The following is a 12,914-nucleotide window of genomic DNA, read 5'->3' as shown; positions in this document are numbered from 1 at the left end:
GTAGTGGAATTTAAAAACCAGGCATCTCAATGTTTTGTCGGCACTCATCGGTGCCTTGGTGTTTGAAATTCATTCCCATTTCTTGCATGGCACCTAAGCATGCACCCAAGGACACAGATTTGATTTTTCAACCAATTTATATGCACTAGAGCATGTGCATGTAGTTCAAATTTGAATTATGCACATAAATGCATTGAAAACTCAGTTAATGCGTAAAAATGTCCAAATGAACACCGAAAAATCACAAAAATTGACAAAGCACTCCTGTTGTTCTATGTTGACACGAGACAAAATTTGAAAGCAATAAAAGGCAATGGATATCGTTTCGCCCCCAAAGGTAGGACGTTCCCTATCGAAACCATTATGCTTTTGTGAGAAGCTCTGGTTTGTGAGAAGCTTATGCCCGAACCTGCCCCAAATGGGACAATTTTTTTACCACGACATGTTGACACCGCTCCATGATAGCATGCCAAGTTTCATGACTTTCAGACGAGTTTTTGATTACAAGAATTTAAAAACCAGGCATCTCAATGTTTTGCCAGAAATCAACAGTGCCCTGGTGCTTGAATTTCATTCCCATCTCTTGCATGGGACCTAGAAATTCACCCAAGGACACAGATTAGATTTTTCAACCAACTTTAGTGCATTGCAGCATGTGCTTGTAGTTCAAATTTGAAGTATGCACATAAAATGCCTAGAAAACCCAGTTAATGCATAAAAATTACCAAACGAACCCCAAAAAATCACAAAAGTTGACACAACACTCCTGCTGCTCTATGTTGACACTAGAAATTTTTTGAAAGCAATAGGAGGCAATGGATATCATTTCATCCCCAAAGGTGAGACGTTCCCTATCGAAACCATCATGCTTGTTGTGAGAAGCTTATAGCCGAACCTTCCGCAAATGGGACAAAAAATTTACCATGACATGTTGATACCGCTCCATGATAGCATGCCAAGTTTCATGAATTTCAGATGAGTTTTGGATTTACTGGAACTTAAAAACCAGGCATCTCAACGGTTTGCCGGCAATCAACAATGCCCTGGTGTTTGAATTTCATTCCCATCTCTTGCATGGGACTTAGAAATTCACCCAAGGACACATGTGATTTTTTGAACCAACTTTAGTGCATTGGAGCATGTGCTTGTAGTTCAAATTTGAATTATGCACATAAAATGCCTAGAAAACCAAGTTAATGAAGGAAATATGCCCTAGAGGCAATAATAAAGTTATTATTTACTTCCTTATATCATGATAAATGTTTATTATTCATGCTAGAATTGTATTAACCGGAAACATAATACATGTGTGAATACATAGACAAACAGATTGTCACTAGTATGCCTCTACTTGACTAGCTCGTTGATCGAAGATGGTTATGTTTCATAACCATAGACATGAGTTGTCATTTGATTAACGGGATCACATCATTAGGAGAATGATGTGATTGACATGACCCAGTCTGTTAGCTTAGCACCCGATCGTTTAGTATTCTGCTATTGCTTTCTTCATGACTTATACATGTTCCTGTGACTATGAGATTATGCAACTCCCGTTTACCGGAGGAACACTTTGTGTGCTACCACATGTCACAACGTAACTGGGTGATTATAAAGGTGCTCTACAGGTGTCTCCAAAGGTACTTGTTGGGTTGGCGTATTTCGAGATTACGATTTGTCACTCCGATTGTTGGAGAGGTATCTCTGGGCCCTCTCGGTAATGCACATCACTTAAGCCTTGCAAGCATTGGAACTAGTGAGTTAGTTGCAGGATGATGTATTACGGAATGAGTAAAGAAACTTGCTGGTAACGAGATTGAACTACGTATTGCGATACCGACGATCGAATCTCGGGCAAGTAACATACCGATGACAAAGGGAACAACGTATGTTGTTGTGCGGTTTGACCGATAAAGATCTTCATAGAATATGTGGGAGCCAATATGAGCATCCAGGTTCCGTTGTTGGTTATTGATCGGAGACATGTCTCGGTCATGTCTACATAGTTCTTGAACCCGTAGGGTCCGCACGCTTAACATTTCGATGATAGTTATATTATGAGTTTATATGTTTTGATCTACCGAAGGTTTTTCAGAGTCCCGGATGTGATCACGGACATGACGAGGAGTCTCGAAATAGTCGAGACATGAAGATTGATATATTGGAAGCCTATGTTTGGATATTGGAAGTGTTCCGAGTGAAATCGGGATTTTACCGGAGTACCGGGAGGTTACCGGACCCCCCGGGGACTTAATGGGCTTTAGTGGGCCTAGGTGGAAGAGACGAGAGGCGGCTAGGGCTGGGCAGCGCGCCCCTCCCCCCCCCAGTCCGAATAGGACAAGGAGAGGGGGGCGGCGCCCCCCTTCCTTCTTCTCCTCCACTCTTTCCCCCTCCCAAGTCCTAATCCAACTAGGAAAGGGCGGGAGTCCTACTCCCGGTGGGAGTAGGACTCCTCCTAGCGCGTCCCCTCCCTGGCCGGCTGCACCCCCCTTGTTCCTTTATATACGGGGGCAGGGGGCACCCATAGACACAATAATTGATCGTTTGATCTTTTAGCCGTGTGCGGTGCCCCCCTCCACCATAGTCCACCTTGATATTACTGTAGCGATGCTTAGGCGAAACCCTGCGTCGGTAGATCATCAACATCGTCACCATGCCGTCGTGCTAAAGAAACTCTCCCTCAACACTCGGCTGGATCGGAGTTCGAGGGACGTCATCGGGCTGAATGTGTGCTGAACTCGGAGGTGCCGTACGTTTGGTACTTGATCGGTCGGATCGTGAAGACGTACGACTACATCAACCGCGTTGTGCTAACACTTCCGCTTTCGGTCTACGAGGGTACATGGACAACACTCTCCCCTCTCGTTGTTATGCATCACCATGATCTTGCGTGTGCGTAGGAATTTTTTTGAAATTACTACGTTCCCCAATAGTGGCATCCGAGCCTGGTTTTATGCGTAGATGTCACATGCACGAGTAGAACACAAGTGAGTTGTGGGAGATATAAGTCATACTGCTTACCAGCATGTCATACTTTGGTTCGGCGGTATTGTTGGATGAAGCGGCCCGGACCGACATTACGCGTACGCTTACGCGAGACTGGTTCTACCAACGTGCTTTGCACACAAGTGGCTGGCGGGTGTCAGTTTCTCCAACTTTAGTTGAACCGAGTGTGGCTACGCCTGGTCCTTGAGAAAGTTAAAACAGCACCAACTTGACAAACTATCGTTGTGGTTTTGATGCGTAGGTAAGAACGGTTTTTGCTAAGCCCGTAGCAGCCACGTAAAATTTGCAACGACAAAGTAGAGGACGTCTAACTTGTTTTTGAAGGGCATGTTGTGATGTGATACGGTCAAGACATGATGCTAAATTTTATTGTATGAGATGATCATGTTTTGTAACCGAGTTATCGGCAACTGGCAGGAGCCATATGGTTGTCGCTTTATTGTATGCAATGCAATCACCCTGTAATGCTTTACTTTATCACTAAGCGGTAGTGATAGTCATGGAAGCATAAGATTGGCGAGACGACAACGATGCTACGATGGAGATCAAGGTGTCGCGCCAGTGACAATGGTGATTATGACGGTGCTTTGGAGATGGAGATCACAAGCACAAGATGATGATGGCCATATCATATCACTTATTGATTTCATGTGATGTTTATCGTTTATGCATCTTATCTTGCTTTGATTGACGGTAGCATTATAAGATGATCTCTCACTAAATTTCAAGATAAAAAGTGTTCTCCTGAGTATGCACCGTTGCCAAAGTTCGCCGTGCCCAGACACCACGTGATGATCGGGTGTGATAAGCTCTACGTCCATCTACAATGGGTGCAAGCCAGTTTTGCACTCGCAGAATACTCAGGTTAAACTTGACGAGCCTAGCATATGCAGATATGGCCTCGGAACACTGAGACCGAAAGGTCGAGCGTGAATCATATAGTAGATATGATCAACATAGTGATGTTCACCATTGAAAACTACTCCATTTCACGTGATGATCGGTTATGGTTTAGTTGATTTGGATCATGTGATCACTTAGAAGATTAGAGGGATGTCTTTCTAAGTGGGAGTTCTTAAGTAATATGATTAATTGAACTTAAATTATCATGAACTTAGTACCTGATAGTATCTTGCTTGTCTATGTTTGATTGTAGATAGATGGCCCGTGCTATTGTTCCGTTCAATTTTAATGTGTTCCTTGAGAAAGCAAAGTTGAAAGATGACGGTAGCAATTACACAGACTGGGTCCGTAACTTGAGGATTATCCTCATTGCTGCATAGAAGAGTTACATCCTGGAAGCACCGCTGGGTGTACCACCTGCGCCAGCAACTGCAGATATTGTGAATGTCTGGCAGTCGCGTGTTGATGACTACTCGATAGTTCGGTGTGCCATGCTTTACGGCTTAGAACCGGGACTTCAATGACGTTTTGAACATCATGGAGCATATGAGATGTTCCAGGAGTTGAAATTAATATTTCAAAAGAATGCCTGGATTGAGAGATATGAAGTCTCCAATAAGTTTTATAGCTGCAAGATGGAGGAGAATAGTTCTGTCAGTGAGCATATACTCAAGATGTCTGGGTACTGCAATCACTTGATTCAACTCGGAGTTAATCTTCCGAATGATAGCGTCATTGAAAGAATTCTCCAATCACTTCCACCAAGCTACAAGAGCTTCGTGATGAACTATAATATGCAAGGGATGGATAATACAATTCTCGAGCTCTTCGCAATGCTAAAGGCAGCGGAGTTAGAAATCAAGAAGGAGCATCAAGTGTTGATGGTCAGTAAGACCACCAGTTTCAAGAAGGGCAAAGGGAAGAAGAAGGGGAACTTCAAGAAGAACAGCAAGCACGTTGCTGCTCAGGAGAAGAAACCCAAGTCTGGACCTAAGCCTGAAACTGAGTGCTTCTACTGCAAGCAGACTGGTCACTGGAAGCGGAACTGCCCCAAGTATTTGGCGGATAAGAAGGATGGCAAGGTGAACAAAGGTATATGTGATATACATGTTATTGATGTGTACCTTACTAGAGCTCGCAGTAGCACCTGGGTATTTGATACTGGTTCTGTTGCTAATATTTCCAACTCGAAACAGGGACTACAGATTAAGCGAACATTGGCAAAGGACGAGGTGACGATGCGCGTGGGAAATGGTTCCAAAGTCGATGTGATTGCGGTCGGCACGCTACCTCTACATCTACCTTCGGGATTAGTATTAGACCTAAATAATTGTTATTTGGTGCCAGTGTTGAGCATGAACATTATATCTGGATCATGTTTGATGCGAGACGGTTATTCATTTAAATCAGAGAATAATGGTTGTTCTATTTATATGAGTAATATCTTTTATGGTCATTGAGGGACTCCTGGATTAGGGGGTGTCCGGATGGCCGGACTATACCTTCGGCCGGACTCCTGGACTATGAAGATATAAGATTAAAGACTTCGTCCCGTGTCCGGAAGGGACTTTCCTTGGCGTGGAAGGCAAGCTTGGCGATACGTATATGTAGATCTCCTACCATTGTAACCGACTCTGTGTAACCCTAGCCCTCTCCGGTGTCTATATAAACCGGAGAGTTTTAGTCCGTAGGACAAAGAACAATCATACCATAGGCTAGCTTCTAGGGTTTAGCCTCTCTGATCTCGTGGTAGATCTACTCTTGTACTACCCATATCATCAATATTAATCTAGCAGGACGTAGGGTTTTACCTCCATCAAGAGGGCCCGAACCTGGGTAAAACATCGTGTCCCCTGCCTCCTATTACCATCCGACCTAGACGCACAGTTCGGGACCCCCTACCCAAGATCCGCCGGTTTTGACACCGACGTTGGTGCTTTCATTGAGAGTTCCTCTGTGCCGTCGCCATCAGGAAGGATGCCTCATCCCGTCTTTAAAGACGGCACCGTTGCTAAGGGAGCTTTGGCTGTCGGCCAAACTCTCTGGCTAGGCGGTTTCCTTATGACCGCATGTTCGGCTGTTGCGCTGACGATGACCTCTCGGGTCATCGAAAGCAATCTACACTTCATCTCGGAATTCGCCGAGCAGCTAGATCTAATGGAGCTCTCTTCCCTAAACGAGCTCTTGGATCGCATCGCCGCCCTGGGAGTCGCTATGGATTACGACCAGATTGGGCCTAAACCCGATTTGAGAGAGATTAACTCTCCCCAGGTCACCCATCACGTTGCCGTGGTAGAGGGACAGTGCGGCGACCCTTCATCTATCTTAAGGACTAGCTATGTCCGGATTCCCGATCCCTCCAATCCGGATACCCGCGGAGGGGAGGATATCACTCAAGACCTGAACTTAAAGTCAGGCGACAGACTAGATTCATTGGGCCGCATCCAAGAATCCCAACGTCCGAGTTCAGAAACTCCTTGGCCCCTGGGTCTCAGATTGGGTGAGGTTTCGGACTTGATTCCACCCACCCACCCGTACATAAGCGATCTATCCCAAATTAGGCAAGAGCCCGCAGAAACAGTACATCATTACTGGGCCAGATTCCTCCTGGTTATGAATAGGATAAAGGACTGCTGCGAGGAAGATGCAATTTCATTCTTCTACAATAATTGCACGGACAAGGGAATCCTCAACGCCATAAGTCGCCGTGATATTACACGCTTTGCTGACTTGGCGTCCATAGTACGAAAGTACTGTGTGATGGAAAGCGCCTGGAAAAACGAAACAAAATTTTGGGACAATCCGGCCTTGAATACAAACCCGGTCTGAAATAAAAGGGTGCATCATCGTCAGACACCCGGGTTCAATACCAAAAAGCAAAAGCCCTCTACAGGGCACGGAACCGTACTGGAAGGATGGCTTGATGGACCCTGTAAAATTCACAGTGCAGAGGGCGCCACACCAACTCACAGCCTTAGAGCATGTTGGATACTCCGGCAAGTGGCAAAAATTGGCGAAGATCTTCTAATTCCAGAAGCCACAGAAAGCCACCCCAGAGAAACCAGTACGGTATTAACAGTCTTCGAGACTTTCACATCAAATAATATGCGAAAAAGAACACCCCGCGGCCTTGCCGAAGTCTACCAAGTAGCAACGATAAACCCATGGAGTGACATGGCTATTACTTTTAACGCCAGTGACGAACCTAAATTCCGAATAGTCCGAGCACCAGCCGCATTGGTCCTCAGTCCAATAGTGGACGGCTTTTGTCTTACCAAGGTACTCATGGCGCACCGAACACTTCGAGTGGACGGATGCAGCCACGGCCGGACTCGACGAAATAAAAGCCATCTTGGCAACAAACCCAGTCCTGGCCGCGCCAAACATTGGCGAACCAATGCTATTATACATTGCAGCAACCCATCAGGTCGTAAGCGCAGTGCTCGTCATCGAACGAGAAACGGACGGACACAAATTCCCCCTTCAAAAGCCGGTCTATTATGTGTCCACTATCCTTACTCTGTGCAAGTCACGGTACCCGCATTATCAAAAGATTGCGTACGCGGTATTTATGGCATCCCGGAAGCTGCGACACTACTTTCAAGAGTGTTCAATAACAGTAGCCTCGGAAGTGCCACTTAACGATATTATAAACAACCGCGACGCGACGGGACGGATTGCAAAATGGGCCATTGAGCTCCTCCCGTTTGACATAACTTACAAGCCACGGCGAGCTATCAAGTCACAAGTTTTGGCCGACTTCGTCGCAGAATGGACGGAGGCCGAACTCCCTAAAGAGTACGGCACATGTTCAAACTGGGTAATGCACTTCGATGGCTCCAAAATGTTGGCCGGTCTAGGGGCTGGCGTCGTTTTGACGTCCCCCACAGGAGACACGGTTCAATATGTACTCTAGATAATGTACACAGACTCCAACAACGCAGCCGAATATGAGGCCCTTTCACATGGTCTCCGGATGGCAGTATCCATGGGCATTCAACGCCTAGAGGTGCGCGGGGACTCGAACCTCGCAATATCACAAATAAATGGAGACTTTGATGCCAAGGATCCAAAAATGGCAGCTTATCACAACGCCATCCTAAAAATGTCAGCTCGGTTCGAAGGGCTCGAATTTCACCATATAGCCCGGGAAAATAATCAGGCGGCAGATGTCCTGGCACGCATCGGTGCAAAACGTGATGTAGTCCCCCCCCCAACATCTTCTTGGAAAGACTGTTCAAGCCGTCCGTAGTGTGGGAAGGGGAACCTGGCAATAGCAGCCCGGACCCAACCGCACTGCCCGACACCGAACACTCTGACACAATTGGAGGCTCTGCCAATGAAATAACACCTTCAGCCCACGTAATAATGGCCATCATCGCCCTGTGGACAGAACCATTCCTCGCCTACCTTACCAGACAGGAACTCCCTGAGGACCAAAATGAGGCACGCTGCATACTGCGGCGATCTAAAGCCTATAAAATCCATGAGGGAGAGCTTTATAAGAAAAGCTCTACCGGAGTCCTTCAAAGGTGCATCTCCGAAGAGGAAGGGCGGAACCTCCTGGCTGAAATTCATGCCGGACTCGGCGGACATCACAATGCAGCTCGGTCCCTTGTAAGCAAGGCCTTCCGTACAGGCTTTTATTGGCCGACGGCCCGGGCAGACGCCCAGGACTTAGTCCAACGATGCGTCGGTTGCCAGCTTTTTGCAAACCAAAGCCATATGCCACCCACCGCCCTCCAAACTATCCCCATCACTTAGCCCTTCGCGGTCTGGGGGCTTGACATGGTTGGACCCCTTAAAGGTGGAACCCACAAGAAAAAATACTTACTGGTCATGGTGGATAAGTTCACCAAATGGATAGAGGCCAAGCCTGTCAAGACAGCCGAATCCGGACCGGTGATAGACTTTATATCCGGGGTTGTACACCGTTATGGCGTCCCCCACAACACCATCACTGATAATGGCACGAACTTTACGGCCGATGAGGTAAAACTCTGGTGCAAAAACATGGGCATCAAGCTCGATTATGCTTCCGTCTATTACCCACAAACCAACGGCCAGGTCGAACGTGCAAATGGTCTTATCATGAGCGGCATCAAACCCAGATTAGTGCGGTCCCTTCAGGAATCTAATACACACTGGGTAGAGGAGCTCGACTCCGTACTCTGGGGGCTACGGACCACGCCGAATCGCACCACCGGATACACACCATTCTTCATGGTGTACGGCGCAGAGGCAGTTTTGCTCTGCGACATAATTCATGACTCACCTCGAGTGCGCATGTACGAAGAAAGAGAAACCGAGCTCGATCGGCAAGACAGTTTGGACGCCTTGGAGGAAGAGCGAGACGTGGCAAAAGCCCGCTCGCATTCTATCAACAGCAGGCTCGAAGATACCAAAGCAGAGAAGTACGGGCCAAAAATTACAACGTTGGCGAATTAGTTCTACGCCTGCCGAACAAGAAAAAGGACAAACTCAAGCCCAAGTGGGAAGGTCCCTTCATAATTGACCAAGTCCTGACTGGTGGAGCGTACCACCTGCGAGATGCATCGGATAACCGACTCGAGCCGAACCCATGGAACGCAGCCCGTCTATGAAGATTCTATGCCTAGCGCCGGACTCTGTGTTCGTCTCCTTCCTCTGTCCATTTTTTACATACTTTCTGTCTTCAGTTCTCTCCTTCTCCTCTCTCTTTCTCTTATAGCCTTTAAAGGCTCATAAAATGACGCGCTATCCGCGCTCATTAAACCTGGGGGCTTCTTTAAATAGAAGCTTATTTATACGGGCTTCATGCCCAACACATGTGTCACACTTCCGCATTTACCTTTTATTCGCCATTATATGCATCGATATGACTTAAGTTTTGGCCAAGCTGGGTTGCCTGGCTCCTGTGCTTACCCCTACGTTCCCGATTGTTCAGCTAGGTGGTAAAGGGAGCACCTCTGTGATTGTTACTGCCGGGTCAGCCGGATGTGTACCTCAGACCGGGTGAAGCCGAAAGCTTGCATTCTTAAGGGAATATTCGGTCGATGAACTTAAGATGATGAACTTAAGATGATCTTTTTTATTATTATCTACGCCCCCAGATGTTTTTCCTGCGCCTCTTTTCGCAGAATGGACATGCACTTTAGGGCATGCCTCCCAGGGAAAGGAACTCCTAACGGAACTATTCTCCCTGGAAGATGTTTCTTACTAACCATGTAATATAACATAACTAGTTGGGCACTTGTCTGTTCAAGCACTAATGACCCCTACGCCTGGTCTCCATGCATACCCCGGTTCTTATATAACCGCGAGGGTATTCGGACACACTCCGGACCGTCAGGTCCCGAGGTTGAAGCGAAAAGGTCGGCCATGACAAACGATCTACAATCCGGCTAGAAGGCATTACACATGTCAATTAAAATTACATAGTCAATCTGACTGATTGTGTTCCTCTTCAATACCATCTAATAGGCTGTCTAGTTTACAGTCCTGTTGTGAATACTTTGCGGCCAACTCTACTTGGCCGTATACTAAGCTCACAGGGATCTCCTTCCCATCGGGCCCTACGGGTTTGACCTCGGCCATGTGGTTTGGATCAGCCTTCGTGTACCGCATCTACACCATGGCCCAGGCCTCCCTGGTGCCTTGATGGCAGGACGACATCTTCCACAATCGGAAGCGCCGCCGCGCTCCCTTCAGCTTCTCTACAAGCTCTCCAAGGCCTTCGGGCATGGAGACGGATGACCACAAGGCCGGGGCGACGCCTTGCATCACCTGCCGAACTCGCTCATGCAGTTGTGAGAGCTCGGGAAGAAGGTCACCTGTAGAAGCGGGCATTTCCTCTGCAGGACGACCTGTTAGCATACCTACCGACATTACTCTGTTAGTCGACTTCCTCGCCGAACTCTTTTTTCAAAGTTCGTTTAAGCACTTACTATATATGCCGCGTCGAAGCCTCTGATTCTCCTTCATGGAGTCCAACAGCTGGGCACGAACGTCCTTCAGTTCAATGCCCAGCTTGGTGTTGGCATCTTGGAGATTGTTCTTCTCCCGCCTCACGTTTGTCAGCACGCTCTCACCAGCCTTCAACTGGCGTCGGAGTTGTTGCACTTTCGGATTTAATCTGGCGCCATCTGCAATTTCGTTTGTCAGATTTGCACCCACGCCGCACCTCGCAAAGTACTTATCTTTCGAAGCGTATATTACCAGAGGGGGTCTCCTTGGGCTCCCCTACCGCGGCTAGTGTGTCCTCAAGTTGGGCTTTGCACTCTTCCAGCTCCTGGGACAGCAGGGTATTCTTTTCTGCAAGAACCTGCATACAAGATGATCCTTAAATCAGTTATTCTAACTGTTTCAAGTCTCGGGGGCTACTGGTACATATATATAATTACCAAAATTTTCTTACCCCTATGTCTTTCACATACTGCTTCGTGGCTCTGGCTAGACCATTTTGAGTGGCACGGAGGTACGCGTCTCCCGAATTGAAGGCATCCAATGCCTCTTGGGAGAAACAAGCGTTGCGAAGAACTGTCCGGCGACGCCTGTGGTTCATGGCACTCTCCACCTCGGAATTGGTGGCAGACAGCCTGTCCGCATCCTCTGTTGGAGGAGCGTCTAGTGCGCTCCTCGTGTTCGCCTCCACTTCCGGACCAGGCTTTGGAGCCTGGCTGGTGGAGGCGCGATTGGCAGCCTCTCCGGATATAGTCCGGCGAGGTCTCTTCGTCCTGAAGAGAGCACGAGTGTTAATATGCCTCGTAGGAAAAACACCTGGGAATAAGGCGGCGTGCTATACCTTTGCGCCGGTGCCTCAGTCCGGACCGCACTTCTTTTCAGCTCGCGGGGCCTTGCCGCCCCTCGTTGGCTAGTCGCCGCAGGCTCAGCCTCCCGTCTTAAGGACCTCCCCTGCAAAACACGGTTGTCATACGACAAACGAAAACACGTGAGGACAGATCCCTTTTCAAAGTGCTGGGACTCCGGTCTCAGTTACCTGCGAGGCTGGGAGTAGCCCTGGATAATCGGCCGTAATGGCCACCAAGGCGTTGTCCTTGCTCAATTGATGAAACACTCTATCAATCAGCTCCACAGATAAGTCCGGATCCTCTTGAGAGGCCGGGTCGAGGGACCGTCCCGGATCCTCGGGTTGTGGAGGAGGGTTGTTTATTTGTTTAACAGCCTGGCGCAGTTCCTGCGTTTAAGTCGTTAGACTGAAAATTTGACAATGGGAATATAAAACGAATGGGCAAGTAAAAGTGTCCACTTACCCAAGTTGGGGGATTGTACATAGAAAATCCACCCCGTGGGTTGACTCGGAGAAATTCCTCCTCTTCTCCCTTGTACAAAGCGGACAAGGTCTTTATTAGAGCGGCAGCTGAATCCGGCTCCTTATGGCCGTAGCGGGTGGCGTTATCCTCCCCGTTGAAGTCCCACATGGGGCGGCCTCTATACTGAAGCGGCTGCACCCCTCGCATGATGCATGCGGCCATGACCCCGATCATGGTCAGTCCGGAATGAGCTAACAATCTTATCCGGCCCATCAGGTAAATACGTCCCTATCACTTTCCCTCTGAGGGCTCCATGGACGCTAGCTTAGGCGCTTCTTTAGGGGAGCACTGTCGAACTCAGGGAGGCCGATCCGGACAAGATCCAGCAGCGGGACGTCCTCTATATAAAACCATTCCGAAGGCCAGTCCTCGGACGCCTTCTTTGGGGTTCTGGATAGATATCCGGTCCCGGCGATGCGCCACACTTCGGCTCCGCCCTCTTGATATATCGACCCCTCCTTAGAGCGGGGCACAAGGCAGAATAGCCTTTTCCACAGCGCGAAATGAGCCTCGCTGCCCAAAAACAGCTTGCAAAGGGCTACGAAGCCCGCGATATGCAATATGGAGGCAGGCATGAGGTTGTGCAGCTGGAGGCCATAGAACTCCAGAAGCCCCCGGAGAAACGGATGAATTGGAAATCCGAGCCCTCTTATTAAGTAAGGGGCAAGGCATACCCGCTCTCCTTTGGAGGGA

At 48.2% G+C, this 12,914-nt stretch overlaps 1 pseudogene; it reads left to right on the top strand.

The window, feature by feature from the left end:
* The first annotated feature begins 4,166 nt into the window (after positions 1–4,166).
* LOC147979716 (uncharacterized) overlaps positions 4,167–12,914 on the top strand; it is a 75,787-nt pseudogene continuing 67,039 nt past the window's right edge.

The sequence above is a fragment of the Triticum urartu genome, chromosome 3A (assembly GCF_056163025.1).
Source record: "Triticum urartu cultivar PI428250 chromosome 3A, HENAU_Tu73, whole genome shotgun sequence".
NCBI classification, from domain to species: Eukaryota; Viridiplantae; Streptophyta; class Magnoliopsida; order Poales; family Poaceae; genus Triticum; species Triticum urartu.
The sequence above is the reverse complement of the archived record's forward strand: the minus strand, read 5'-3'. Positions and strand labels throughout refer to the sequence as shown.